The sequence below is a fragment of the Podarcis liolepis genome (genome assembly GCF_965112155.1).
Source record: "Podarcis liolepis genome assembly, chromosome: 4".
NCBI classification, from domain to species: Eukaryota; Metazoa; Chordata; class Lepidosauria; order Squamata; family Lacertidae; genus Podarcis; species Podarcis liolepis.
The window spans coordinates 39,473,203-39,487,820 of record NC_139558.1 but is presented as its reverse complement, the minus strand read 5'-3'; the positions used below and the strand labels follow the sequence as shown (position 1 = coordinate 39,487,820).

General features: G+C 41.2%; 1 protein-coding gene and 1 long non-coding RNA gene across 2 annotated transcripts in view; one reads left to right on the top strand and one right to left on the bottom strand.

Annotated features, from left to right (window-relative positions):
• MID1 (midline 1) overlaps positions 1–14,618 on the top strand; it is a 261,929-nt gene that overhangs the window by 52,995 nt on the left and 194,316 nt on the right. The gene's annotated exons all lie outside the window — the stretch shown is intronic.
• LOC310706402 overlaps positions 1–14,618 on the bottom strand; it is a 386,819-nt gene that overhangs the window by 292,249 nt on the left and 79,952 nt on the right. Inside the window, exon 2 of the long non-coding RNA XR_014525838.1 lies at positions 14,168–14,258. This is a non-coding gene — a long non-coding RNA (uncharacterized lncRNA). The remainder of the gene's footprint in view (positions 1–14,167; positions 14,259–14,618) is intronic.

The window sequence follows — 14,618 nt, the reverse complement described above, 5'->3', positions numbered from 1 at the left end:
CCCCACTTAAAATGTGGTTACAAAGCATGGATCCACATGGATCCTCAGGATCTTTGCATTGGGTCACCCCAAATTCACCATCAGAGCACACAGCATGTCCATGGCTACAGCCTGCCCCCCCAAAATCACACACCCATTGTTGCCTGGGGCTGCAATGGTGCAAAAACGTGGTTACAAAGCATGGATCCACATGGATCCTCAGGATCTTTGCATTGGGTCAGCCAAAATTCACCATCAGAGCACATAGCATGTCCATGGCTACAGCCTGTCCCCCCCCCAAAAAAAATCACGCACCCACTGTTGCCTGGGGCTGCAATGGTGCAAAAACGTGGTTACAAAGCATGGATCCACAGGGATTCTCAGGATTTCTGCATTGGGTCACCCCAAATTCACCATCAGATCACATGTCTGTGGCCACAGCATGAAGCACAAAAATGATACGTCCACTGTTTCATTCAGAATATTTTTTCCCTTGTTTTCCTCCTCTAAAAACGATGTGCGTGTTATGGTCAGGTGCGTGTTATAGAGCGAAAAATACGGTATATGTGCTTGTGAATCGTTAATACCTTCATCATACATATTTTTCGGTTTCTGAAGAAGTGTCTGCTGTTGCAATTTGTTTTATGCGTATCATTCTGTACAAGTCTTCTTCTATCATGTTCAACAATGTATAATTGAATAATTTTTCATTTAGCCTTGGCAGAAAAATAATTGAAACACTTGATCATTATTTTCTACCAGAAACCATTTAAATTGTTGGTTTTCTATTTCTGCTTCTACATTTGCACCCATCTATGAATTAGTTAACAACAAGCCAAGCATAGTCTTTGACCATAAGAAATGAAATTTCAGTATGGAAGACTGAAGCTGTCCTAAAAAATAAATTGTGCTCTAATAACTTTAAACCACAAACCTGCTTGAGTGCTTATAGAAAATTACAGAATTCCAATACTTTTGAACTGCTCTGTGTTTTACATGTAACTGTAAAAAGTTCAAACAAAAGTCTGATTTGCACTTTGAAAAGCTGCTTGCATGACCATAAAGTTCTGTTTCAATCAAGGCTGAGGTAGTAATGCATTCAAACCAGGCTGGATTGTGGTATTTATTAGTCTAACCTAAATGTAGAAGACAAGTCAAGAGACTTAGCCAGAGGAGAAGCAGGTGGGGTAAAAAGGGAACACCAGTACTTCGGCATTTTGTAACTTGTTTAGACATGCAGATGCAGCGTTTGATTCAGGCACATCAAGTGGTGATTTGTATTTGTGAAGTGAACCATCACAAATAGAATGTGCATATTGCCTATGATTTACAAGTTCTTTTTATTAATAAATAAATAATTGATCATACAAAAGGCAAAACACAGAGTAGACATACAGAGGCACAGTTATTTCTGTGGTATTTCTACCCTTTCTTCTTCTCCACCCCTCCTTCCACTTTCTTTCATTTTATGGTATTGGCTTTTACTCTCTCTATCTCCTTCCCCGCCTTTCTTACTCACTTTCTTCTGTCTTGCATCATCTTCTGTGCTGCTTTCATTCACCTCGCTGTGATTCTTGCCCCCTACCAATGTCACCTTGCATGGAATACTAGGCCAGATGTACACAGAAGCTTCAGCAAATGTACACAGTGGCTTTAGGCAACTAAAACAAGAAAAGCAGACAACTAGGCTCACTGCATATGAATGCCACATAGTTGGCACCATCAGAGCTGATGAAGTGGATTCACATAACCCCATTCCATCGCTTCAAACCCATTTTGGGTAAGGAGACACTACAAGAAGTTCTGATATTGCTGGTTATTGTCTTTCACTGGATTGGAGCATTTATTTTGGAGGGGGGTAGTATTTTCCCCCTGTATGCAACTATTTAATTGCCACAGTGAAATAATTGGCATGGTAATTTAATGTGATAAATGGGCATATTGTTCAGCCATAAAATTGGACAAGATTAATGATTAGGGCTGCTATAATTAAAGTATGGTTAACTATTAGTACTTGCACTTCAATAATTCCACAATTCAGTTCCTGATAAAAATTTGGTTTTTAACATGTCCTATTGCTAAATATAATGCTAAGTACTGCAAATGTTCTGCTGCAGAAAGGCACTGAAGTTGAGAAATATATTCGTGTTGTTCTTAATCAATGTTGTTCTTAATGAAGGGGAAAGCAGCATTTAAAAGAAAAAAGAAAATAGAAGTTACTTCTTTTGTTAAATCTATTTGTTTGTGCCCTGTACTACTTGTAACAATGAAACAGAAATCAACAGATTCTTGAAAGAAAGAGACATTTTAGTATATAATTCTGCTACACATTTTGTTGTTTTACAAGTTACTGTTAATTTCCACTTGCTTCCAAAAACTTGAACTGCTTGAATAAAAGTAACAGGAAGACACAGGCAGCTGTATTATTCTGTTCATTGTGCTATGAAATGCCTGTCAAGACCTTTGCCAGATTGTGGCTTCCCTGTGCGCTCTAACTTTTTCCCAAGCACGTTCAAGTCTTCATGGGAAAACAGGAGTTTAAGTTGTTCATCGAGATCAGCAGTCTCCTGTCACTCAGGCATCAGCAGCTTGGAACTGATCTGTCGAGGGATGTTGGTCAAGTGAACTGAAGTATTTGGGCCAGTTTTATTGCATATTATGCCGGGTTGTTTTTACTACAAATTATAAATACTAACAAGTAGCAGTTTGAGTGTTGTTAGGACTAGCTATTCCTCTGCATATTAGGGCTAGTAGGATGTGGGAGAGATGGTTAAGGATGCATGAATCTATTTTCAGTCTGTTTATAAAGTTATGTATGGAATAGAGAAAGTGGATAGTTCTTCTCCCTCTCTCATAATACTAGAATTCTTAGACTTCCAATGAAGCTGAATGTTGGAAGATTCAGGACAGATAAATAAATAAGTACTTCTTCATGCAGCCCATAATTTAACTATGGAACTTGCTCCCACAGGAGGCAGTGTTAGCCATAATCACATGGACTGCTTGCCATGATAGCTATGCTCTGATTCCACAGTTAAAGGCAACATTATTTCTGAATACCAGTTGCTGGAAGACACAGGAGTGGAGAGCACTTTTGAGCTCAAATCCTGCTTACTGGTCTTCCACGGGCATCAGGTAGGTCACTGTGAGAACAGGAGACTGGACTCCATGGACCATTGGCCTGATCCAGGAGGCTCTTCTTAGGTTCTTAAGCATAAACACAGGTAGGCAGATAGTATTAAAATGTTGATCCTCTTAGCTTATTTTCTTGTATATTCTGGATTCATTGCCTCCTTAGGCAAATGCCCAGTGTGAGCAGCGGATTAACTAGGGGTCTGTTTGTAGTGGATTTTGAAAGTTGCAGAAGTGATTGATGATCTAGATGCCTTTGGAAAGCTAAGAGGTAGAGAAGAAAGGGATGCCAAAAGCAGCAAATGAAGCTTAAGGGTCTAAATATATGTGGTATTAATAACATGATTAGCATTGGGTGTTCTCCTCTCTTAAAAAAAAAAGTTAATTGCTGGGGTGGGGTGACATTCCACAGATTGTGGCTGGGATTGTGATAATAAATTGCTGAACTTTTAATAACATTGGCTCACTAGGCTGTGCATTTAATTTTTAAAAACACATGACGTGATTCCTAATAATGTAATTACCTTCCTGTGTAGTGACTTGGGCCCTTAGAGCTGCAGGTGATGGGGATCAAACTGAACTCAAGGGTACAGAATTTTTCATAAAGTTAACCAGACAAATTTCAAGGCTTCTGCAAGACCTACCTTCCCAAAAGCATTATCCTTCATTGAGAATCATAGGGCTGTTTACAATATATATATAAAACCATAATAACATACACACACACAAAATACCCACCCACCCCAGTTTAAAAGGCCATAGATTGTTTGATTTGCCAAGGGAGAAGAGGAATGGTTTTGTTTGGCACCTAAAGATATGTAATGAAGGTGTCAGGTGAGCCTCCCTGGGGAGAGCGTTCCACAATTGGGGAGCCACTCTAGAAAAGGCCAGTTCTCGTGTTCTCACCCCGCCCCCGAAACTCTCATGGTCTCAGGAAGGTCCTCAGATGATGATTGCAGGGTCCGTGTTGGTCCGTATGGAGAGATGCAGTCCTTGAGATATTGTGGTCCTGAGCTGTTCAAGGCTTTATAGGTTAAAAACTGCACTTTGAGTTGGGCCTGGAAACTAATTGGCAGCCAGTACAGTCAGGCAAGAATTTACATTAGATGTTCAAACTGTCTTGCCCTGGTGAACAACCTAGCCCCTGAATTCTGCACCAGCGGAAGTTTCCAGAAGTTTCAGAGGCAGCTCTTTGTATAACGTGTTGTGGTAATTTAACCTAGAGGCTACCAGAGCATAGATTACAGAAGTTAGGCTATCCCTGTCCAGACAGTGGTGTAGCTGGGCCACCAGCCCAAAACGATGGAAGGCACTCTGTGCTACTGAGGTCAATTGAGCCTCAAAAGCGCAATTGCTGGATACAGCAATGTATCCAGACGTTACTCCAAGCTGTGTACCTACTCCTTCAGAGGGTGTGCAACCCAATCAAAAACAGGCAACCTCCCTGTCTAGGGAACCATCCACTAGCAGTGCTTCAGTCTTAACTGGGTTAAGCTTCAGTTTATTGGCTGTCAACCAGTTCATTACCAAGGCAAGACAATGGTACAGAACATCCACTGCCACACCAGCAGGTGCAAAAGAGAAGTAGAGCTGTGTGTTGCAAGCATATTGCTGACAACATATTAAGAAATTTTAATGAGGCAGTCATATGAAGTCTAGAAAATGGAGCATCCTTTGCAGTCTTTTTTTGGATTAAAAAACAACTTGGAGAATATTGCATACAAGGTAGACCTCTAGACCATGGGTTTTAATCTCATTATACATAATTGCTGTTACAGGGATGTTGGGAATAATACAAACACTACTTTGTCAATTGTCACTATAACTGAAATGAGGCTGCATTTAAATGTTTTAATGTTGTATTTTAATCTTGTTTTTAAAGCTGTATTTCAATCAATTGTTTTTATATTTGGTGTTAGCCTCCCTGAGCCAGGTCTCGGCTGGGGAGGTCGGGGTATAAATAAAATTTATTATTGTTGTTGTTGTTGTTGTTGTTGTTGTTGTTGTTGTTGTTGTTGTTATCACTTTTTTAAAAAGTTTCCTTCTGACCTTACTCCTCTCCATCCCCCACCATGTTTGTACATGCATGTCTGCTAATTAAGGATAACATTTCATACATTTAAGAAGTGGACTTCAGCCCATTTTTGCTGCAACAGACTACCCTGCTTGTATCATTCCACCCTCCCCCCACTGTATTAATCCTGAATGAACTAAGCCTTTCATACACCTGTTGGGCATACAGTCTCTCCATCTGTTCTGCACCTTCCATCGGTTTCGTCATATCATCTGAGACATTGAGGAGGATGGTGTCCAAAATATATAATAAGACCTTCTACCGTATAACATAACTGTCAGAGGCAGTTTGCCAGTTGATAGTTATTTGTATGTATGTTTAATTACAAACTGTTTTAGCAATTCATATAATATCTGCAAGCATGTACTAGTTAAATGTTCCTCATGAGCAAGCTTTCCCTCATGCGCTGTTTCCCCTCATTTCCAGAACTGCAAGGCGCAATAAGCTGTGCTCTCCAAGAAATTTAATTTGTTCTTTATGCACGAGATTGATAGGTCAAATCTTTTCATGGATTAAAATAGCATTTATAATCTACTTTGGATCACAGTCCTGGCCCTTTCCTTTCCTTTTTGTATATTGGCAGCTTTTGACAATATAATAAATCATGCAGAAGGGACATTAATTTTGAAGAGACACTGCTGGGTTACTATGAGCTCTGTTTTGGCACAACTGATGTATTCTCATGCTCACAACAATTTCATTCCACTTGATTTCTTTTTCTTTACATATAGCTTTTCCAGGCTCTTTATTCGGATTGCATTATACTATGTGCTTTTGTTAAAACTAGACCGGCCACATAAGATGGCAAGTCATCCTTGCCATGATGGTTCATCCCTAAGCATCATTTTGTTCTTGCAGGAGTCTCCTGGGAACTTGTATTGGGACACTGAGTAGGCACCAAACAATACTCTCATCCACTTCAATAGAATTTTAGTGAAGTGTAGCTACTCCCAAGGTCACTGTGGAACAGACTGTTTTCTTCCGGTCTCTGTGTAAGACGATTCTCCTGCTTTCTCTCCCTCCTGTCACTATATATAGCATTCTTTCCTTGGAGGCAGTTTTAAAGTGGTGGTGCCTCTTTAATGGTTTGTTTTCACCTCAGCAAAGGGCATCTCCCAAGTGACACTGATAGGTCTCCCCAGCCATCAAAATGTCTCCTCGTGGCAGGCTCCCTTCTAAGCCTTTCAAGCATTGTATGTCTTGATTCTGTGGCTTCTTGGCTTGTCATATGTGTCAGACTGAAAAATCAAAATACTGTTCTACCCATACCAGAAATGTGGTTCAGGTCCTAAATAGCCTAAAAAGAGAAAGTACTCAAATTGAGGGAAGGCCCTCAGTGGTAGGATCAAGGCAGGCCCACTCATGAGACAAGGTGCACAAGGGCAGCAGATCCTGATATCAATATTTCTTCCCTTTCTTTCCTGGTCGAGGGGTGTGTGTGCCATTTTGGGGTCTTCCTCAGGTGCCATAATTTGTTGGGCTGGCCCTGGGTAGGATATCTGCTTTGCAAGCAGAAGGTCCCACGTTCAATCCCTGGCATCTCCAGGTAGGACTGGGAATACCTGCCTGTCTGAAACCCTAGAGACCAGCTTCCAGGCAGTGTAGCATCCTTACTGATGAGACAGTTCCTTGTGCTTGTTTTATTCAGCTCCAGGCTATTTCTTTCCTAAGCAGGTAGGAGGACATAAACTCCCCCAATAAATTTCCTCACTACCTTCCAGTGTGCAAAGCAGTTTCATCATTCCAACCAGGGGCGGAGGAAGGGGGTGCGGTGGGGGTGGTCTGCCCCGGGTTGTCACCACTGGGGGGGGGAGGCACTCGCCATGGGGCCTGCAGTGTGCCTGAGCCACGCATCTCTCCTGGGAGTGACACAGTGGATTGGGCGCCCACAGGCTCTGTGCTGCCTAAACAGTCTACCCGCTGCCTCCCCCTCAGCTGTAGGGCGGCTGAGTGGGAGGAGGCAGGCAGACTCCTTGGTGGCCCCATGGAGCATCCTGCCCCAGCTCACCCAGCTCGTGGCTGGCTGGCCCCACCCCTGAGTGCAGGGCATGCACACCACCCCAGATGCCCAATCAGCTTGCTCCGCCGCTGATTCGAACAACCCAGTGAAGTAACTACTAGATTTTCTTGTTCACACATGGGACCATGATCCAGAGACGTATTTTAGGCTGCTCAAGAGTTGTTACTACAAGTGAATGCAGGAGTGTGTGGGGTCTGCTATTTTCCCTCACCTTTGCCTCTTTACTCCATTCCATTTCTTTGATCCAAAGGTTTGAACACCTACAAAACCTCAGGAGACTGGTGCTTCAGGCCAAATTACTAGTTGTAGTTTCTAGTTTCAGCATATTCTTTACATATGTGATCAAATTAAGAAAACAAATTGTTTGTGTGAACTAACCTGAGAAATGCCTCTACTCTGTGCTGTGCATTGTCAGGAAGAACGATTTGGCACTCTTTGTTTTCGGTGGCTCCAACAAGGTGAAGAGAATACCTACACCTGTCAATCTTCTCTCTGCCACACAGCCATTATAAAAGCATATAAGTGAAATCATATTTTGCTTCATAACTGGGAAAACTATGTGCATTTTTTTTTAGTAAGAAATCACAGGGCTAAGGATTGTTGCATGGCTAACTCATGCCAATGCTGTGGCTGTGCTTAGAAAAGTCAGGAAATGCATTGCGTGCAGAAATCCATAAGGGCTTCTTGTCACATTAGAGTGCAGATTAGCTTTTCAATTTTGCAAGGCTGCAATAAACAATAATGGCAAAGACTTAAAACTTTGCTGACTTACCTGGAAGGCTGATACACACACACACACACACACAGAGAGAGAGAGAGTTCTAAATCTGCATACCTCCTCCACTAAAGTCAGCAGCCTCATGCTGATGTACATTGTAAAGAATCTAGGTCAGGGTGTTTGGGTTTTCTGTGGTGGTAATCAACAATGTGATATTCCTAATTAAATATATGCATTCATTCCTTAGGTGATTAATCTCACATTCAAAACAAAGAAAGAAACCCGAGACTTTCCTTTTCCTTGAATTATAAAGCTGCCTTTCTTTTCTTACTGCTTTCCTTCCCACTTAATGCTTTTGTTTAATTCTCCATTCATTGTTCTGAGTTGAGGTAAGTATTTGGAATTTAATAGAGTTGCAGGAAGGAAAAGTGCTCTGTTTATTTTTAAGAGAGAGAAAAAGGAAGGAAATCAGAATATACATTTTCAATAATAGAAAATGTGCTATGTAGAAGTAAAATTCACACACGGCTCTGTATCCACTTGTTTAGATGTCACAGAAAATTAAGCATGTATATCATTCCTTTCCACTAACATTCTTTCCTCTCCCCACCCCCCGTCTTTTAGTCAGATTTTAGTAGGCTCATATGTGGCATGTTGTATAAGCTACAAATTTCTTGGGTTGTCAGATTATATAAGAATTTAAAAATTGTGCATATATGAATTCACAATACAATGAGTGTGTATGTGTGTGTGTGAGAGAGAGAATTGGGGAAAGGGTGGGCAAATAATTCACCTAAATTCTATTTTTTTAAAAATCACAATTAATTAAATGTACATAGGCTTGAGCAAAGAGAAGAAGGAATAAATTCTACAGACCTATGTCATGAATGGAAGAATATTTTGTTATAAACCGGAGGTATATTCACACGTGCCCAATGACATTGTGGGTGGGTGTTTACTAGGATCACAACCACCACTTCCTTCTTCACTTGCCAGAGGTAGATGTGGGAAGGAAAAGGCTAATCAAAGAGGAGTTTTCAAATGCTCATCCAGTAACCACACAAGGCGACTCAAGTCTAACTATAAAGTTTTATGTCTCATTTTGGAAGAGAGAGCAACATGATTTTTAGGTGTAAATTTTGAAGTCATGTGTTAAATAGATGACAGCAGTTAGGACTGGTAGGACAAATGTGGGAGACAAGAGGAGAGAAAGAAAGTCACAGAGATAGTTTTAAAAGCTGATGAACTAAGAAATAGGGGAGGGTATTTAATGTAGCTGTGAACTAAGTCTATGGGGAGAAACATTTTGCATTCAGTCATTGCTCTGCTGACGTATACTGCACTGATGCATTGACACAAAACAGCAAACCCTAAACTGGGCCAAGTGGAATTTAGAAGGCCCTCAAGCAGAAATACTTGGAGGAAATACTGAGAAAGTTTTCAAGCCAAAAAGCTGACATCTATTCCTGGGCAAATGGAAGACAACATCCACCCCACCCAGTAGTGGTTTCTGAAGCCAGCCAATGTATTCTTTTAGAAAAAGATGGACCAGCTCTGTGTCTATGGAAGCATGTGGTGGGTGGAACTCTTGCCTTATAATTGTGGGATACAGAGACAGAAAACCAGCTTTCTTATGCTCAAGGATTTTTGAAGCATACTTGGTCTTCAGGGGTCCTTGATCCAAGTGATTGCAACTTAGTCCTACTTTAGGCAATTACTCTAGAAACGTTCACATATGCAAGCATGCTGCGATTCAAACTCTTTTTAATGTTTAAATGATAGTATATATCTATACCTGCCAACTATTGTTACTAAAGCCTTATGAGGATTCAGATTCAAGTAACTAACATTGAGTCTGGATTGTATACAAAGACAGTGGAAGGCCTGGAGTAAGTGTACAGTAGTACAAACTGCAAGTCATGGTGGGTGACGCTGATTGACTGAATTGGCCTTGGCTGCCCTGATTAGTAACCTGTATCAGGAGAGGGACTGATGAGTGTGACCCTGCTATACTCTTACAGCAGTTTTTTGAAACTTGGCCATTGTATCCTCCAGAATTGACTGAGCAGGATGGGTACTGGAGGCAATGAATTACAGTGGTTCCATTCATACCAGCAAACGACTGAGCTGCCACATTATGCAATGGCTGGAGCTTCCAGGTCAGTCTCAAGGGCAGCACAGTGCACTAATCCAATCTGGAGGTGACCAAAACAGTGGTTGGGCTGTGGTCAGTTGGGTGAAATATATTTGGATAGCTCAAGATGGTTTGCATCATTCTAACACAGCCAGTTTAGCTAGGTTGGAAATCCATTTCAAACCCAAACGAAGACTCAGGGCCAATGCTTCAAACAAAATCCCATATCATGCCCTTTCACAAACTAAAACTCCACCCCACACAATATGCTGGACTATTAACTTCGCAAATAATCAACTCCTATTCCTTACAGTCCATCTTCCCTTCTGATGGAAAATATGATTGCAGTGCTTGAAAAGTTGAAATTGCCTTTTCTCTTTCTGGAAATAATCAGAAGCCTCAAGTATGACATATATCTTGACTAGGATTCTTTAGAATTTGAGGTCCGTCCCATGGAAACCAAGAAAAAAAATATTGCAGCTCAAATATCCTTTGGGAACAAACCATGAAGCATTTGAACAACATATAATTACACATCATAGCTTGTTCTATCACCAGTCTTTTATTCTTCTTTTTTCATGGCAAAAGTTAAACAGGATACTCTGCTGAAAGTATAGGAAACACAGACTAAAATTCAGCTCTGGATTATGTTTCTGAAGGTCACTGATCTTCGTACTACCTGATTTCAAAGAAGGTTCCTTATGATTCAGTTGTTGTTGGGGATAGGAGCAGTATCTGGAACTCCCCTAGAGTCCAAATCAAAACCTCCAGTTGTATCTCCCAAAGGAAGACACGTGTCTGGAGAGGATATTGCAGTGACCATGGGGCCTGCTAATAGTCCACTTTAAACAATTAATCAGTGGTGCTAACCTTCGTTCTTCTTCAAATTCACTCCAATATAACCTATTGCTGATTAAGGCTTTAGAATAGTTAAGTATACATGTATACACTTGGATTTCTAAATTTCCTGAGGTATAAGATTTTCCTTTACTGGTGAAGATCTGCTTTCTGCTTTCCTCTACTGTTCAAGCAAAATGTGTAGTGGAAGGAAGAGGTGCGTGTGTACCCTTAGCCTTATTAAGGCCAGTTATGCTATCAAACTAACCCTTCCTTGTTTCTGCTTCAAATATTCTCAGGATAGCTTACCCAACTTTCCATGGGTATTGTCTGTTCTCAAAGCCTGAGGCATATGGTGCTGACAGTAAAAATGTTTGCATACAAGCATAAACCTGTTCAGGTCATGAAGCCCAATCTACTCTGATTAAAAGGAAGTAATTTTATTTAATCCTTCACTTTTTTGTGCATGAAATAAAGAGGTGTTAAAAAAATGGGATTAGAAATGAAACTTTTATGTAGGAATTGATATGACTGCCTGAAGTGTTCCCTATTTCTTGAACTGAGTTCCCACCGGTAGTGCTTTCATTTTTATTGGCAAGCTCAAGTATAGTCCTTTATACTTAAGATTACCAGCAACTCAAGCACACATCTCCACAAAAATAATTCTAGTGGGGGCAAGCTCTATGACCTGTAACTGCAGGTTGTTGACTTGCCTATTTGCAGTCTTTCTAAAACTGAACCCCACACGCCATTACACGGTGCTGAAGAAAAGGCATGAGAAACAGTGGCAATTTACTGTATTTTATGGGATCGTACTGTTCAGAACTAACTTATTACAAATCAGGAGTGTCAACTTGGCCCCGTGACCGTGGGTGCCTGGCACCGAAATTTGTGAGGGAATTTTGTGGGTCCTCGGACACCCAGGGTCCCAAGGTGTTGGCACCTATGTTACAAATTGCTTTATTTGCCCATTTAATGATAACAGAGTAAGGCAACACAGAACAGAAATACTGTTTTATGGATTGTAGAGATCGGCTTTGCTTCTGATCACAAGACAAACAATAAAATTTGATGTGCATGATGCATGCAACAACTGGTTTTCTTGTCTTGGTGTTGCTTGATCCTCCTAATTGCTTGACTTACAAGACAACACTGTCTTTCACATAGCATTGGTATGTTGGATATTAGATGTTGTCTTTGCATGCTGTCACAGAATGTTTTTATGATGGCTTTAATTGTGCAACTGTATTATGCACATCACTTGTACTGTTCAGATAATTTACATTGAGATTTAGTCTATGGGATGAGCAGTGGACACAGGTTGCCTGAGGATAGATTGGCCTGATTTGTTCTTTCTTTCTTTCTTTCTTTCTTTCTTTCTTTCTTTCTTTCTTTCTTTCTTTCTTTCTTGCCATAGATGAATAACCATTGTATCCTTGTCCAACTAACTCAGTGGTTCTCATAGGGTGTGGTGTGCCACACTGGTGCGGCAAGAGAGGATGGGAAGTGTGGTGGGAAGATTCAAGAACAATATTATATTTTGGGAATGAGTCATGTTCTTAAGTAGCTGCATTGTTTCAGACTTTCTTGATCATATTCTAAAGTAGTTGTGTTCTATGTTCATTTGGACTTGTTTTGGCAAGGCCACATACTCAAAATGGATCTGGATACCCAAACTCCACCTCGTGGAATCATAGAATTGCAGAGTTGGAAGGGAACCTGAGGATCACCTAGTCCAGCCTCCTGCAGCTTCCCCATACGGGGATTGAACTTTGCAGCCTTGGCATTACCAGAAAGGATTGTTCCTCCCTCCAGAAAGTAATGAGAAGTGGGGAAATGAGGAGGCTCCCATTACACAAAGAAGGCTTTGTACACTGGTGTTCAATTGGATGTTGTACATGCCCATCATCTCCGGTAACTAATGCAAAGGGTGTGTGTGTGTGTGTGTGTGATGAAGAGCTCTAAACTTTGATGGGAAGGCACTGGACCATTTCGCAGTTCAGATGACATCATTGGGGACACAACTGGGCCTATACTGCATCTGATTCAGGTTGGGTTGTCTTCAGAATAATTAAACCAGGGCATCTGCTGGATACCTGAGATCAAGTAATTCTCCCAAGTACCCATTGTCGACAGGATGTGTCTGGTCTGCCCATCACCATTAATGAGTGCAGAAACAATGCCGTCCACCCTTCTTGATCAAACAAGCAGTCAATTTGTGTGTGTGTGTGTGTGTGTGTGTGTGTGTGTATTACAGCTAAAAATGCTAGTTGTAGATGGCCTGAAATCAGACTCCTTTCTGCTCCAGTTCATAGAGAGAAAGACTGGGGATTTTTTTCTTCTATAAATAAATGAGTCTACGGGCTAATTTGTTAAGGTTTCCCACATTCTTGTTTGATGGTGGGATGTGGCAGAAATAAAATCTCTGAATGTGACATTATCTGAGAGACGTTCCAGCCCATTTGGGAGAACTTGTTTATTGTATGTGATAGATGTTATAAAGAAATTTAACTCAGTGAACCTTCTAACTAAGGACTTCTGACAGAGTGAAGTATGTGGTTTTAGGACTGGACCCGTCATTTAATTAACAACAATGAGGAACGAACACTGAGAAGACTGTGTGTGCATGCATGAAGTTAAAAAACAAAGGTTAAAATGCATGAAGTTAAAAAACAAAGTATAGCATCCATGAAACTGTACTAAAGATAGTGTTTGGGTGAAGTACATCATAAAGCGTTGATATTGAGATTTGATATATTTCCACTTGAAAAGGGAACAAAGGCAGTAAGAGAGGAACTTTTGCACAGAGAGGCTTCGCTGGTCCTTTTAGGTCACCACATGTCAGAACCTGTCTCTGTCACTGGTGCATCTCCTGAGTCTTGGGCTAATGCTGCAGTAGAAAGAGAGGCTGACCTCTGGGCACTCTCAACTTACCCCCCCCAGATGTTCCCATCATCATACCTCCTCCAGCTGTTCTCTCATCGCCAGCATTTCACCCACTATTCTGTTTCCTTTGAGTGTACAATTGTTGTTCTCTCCTACAGAGCAGATGGACAACTGAAGCCTGTAGATAGTGACTTGCCTGAGGCAAGGCTTGAATCAATCTTTCACTAATCTAAGTCACCCAAATATCCATGGGGAAGGGGGGAGGAGAAGGGGTAGATGGAAGAAAAGAGTAGGGCACACACTACAGCAAACTTTTTCAGCAGTGGGCCAGTCCCCTGTCCCTCGGACCTTGTGGAGGGCCGGACTATATTTTGAAAACACACACACACACAAAATCCTATGCCCCACAAATAACCCAGAGATGCATTTTAAATAAAAGGACACATTCTACTCATGTAAAAACACGCTGATTCCCAGACTGTCCGCAGGCCAGATTTAGAAGGCGATTGGCCCGGATCTGGCCCCAGGGCCTTAGTTTGCCTACCCAAGCACTACAGCAGTCGCATGGAAGGCACTTTAAATGGTTGAATGCTACATCTGGTGAAATATTAATCTGCTGACATATTCACATACAATAGCTTCCTACATGGATTGGGCAATTTCTCTACACATCATGGTGGACTTCAGTTTTTGCAGAAATTCGCCCAAGTTTTACATTGAGGTGCTTCACAGTGTAATACAATGTGCTGAAACCGACACATTGTAGCTGCAGTTCATACGCCAGACTGCTGGTTGGCTGTAAGTTAAAAAAGCAAGGTTTAAAAATGGGGGGGGGGGC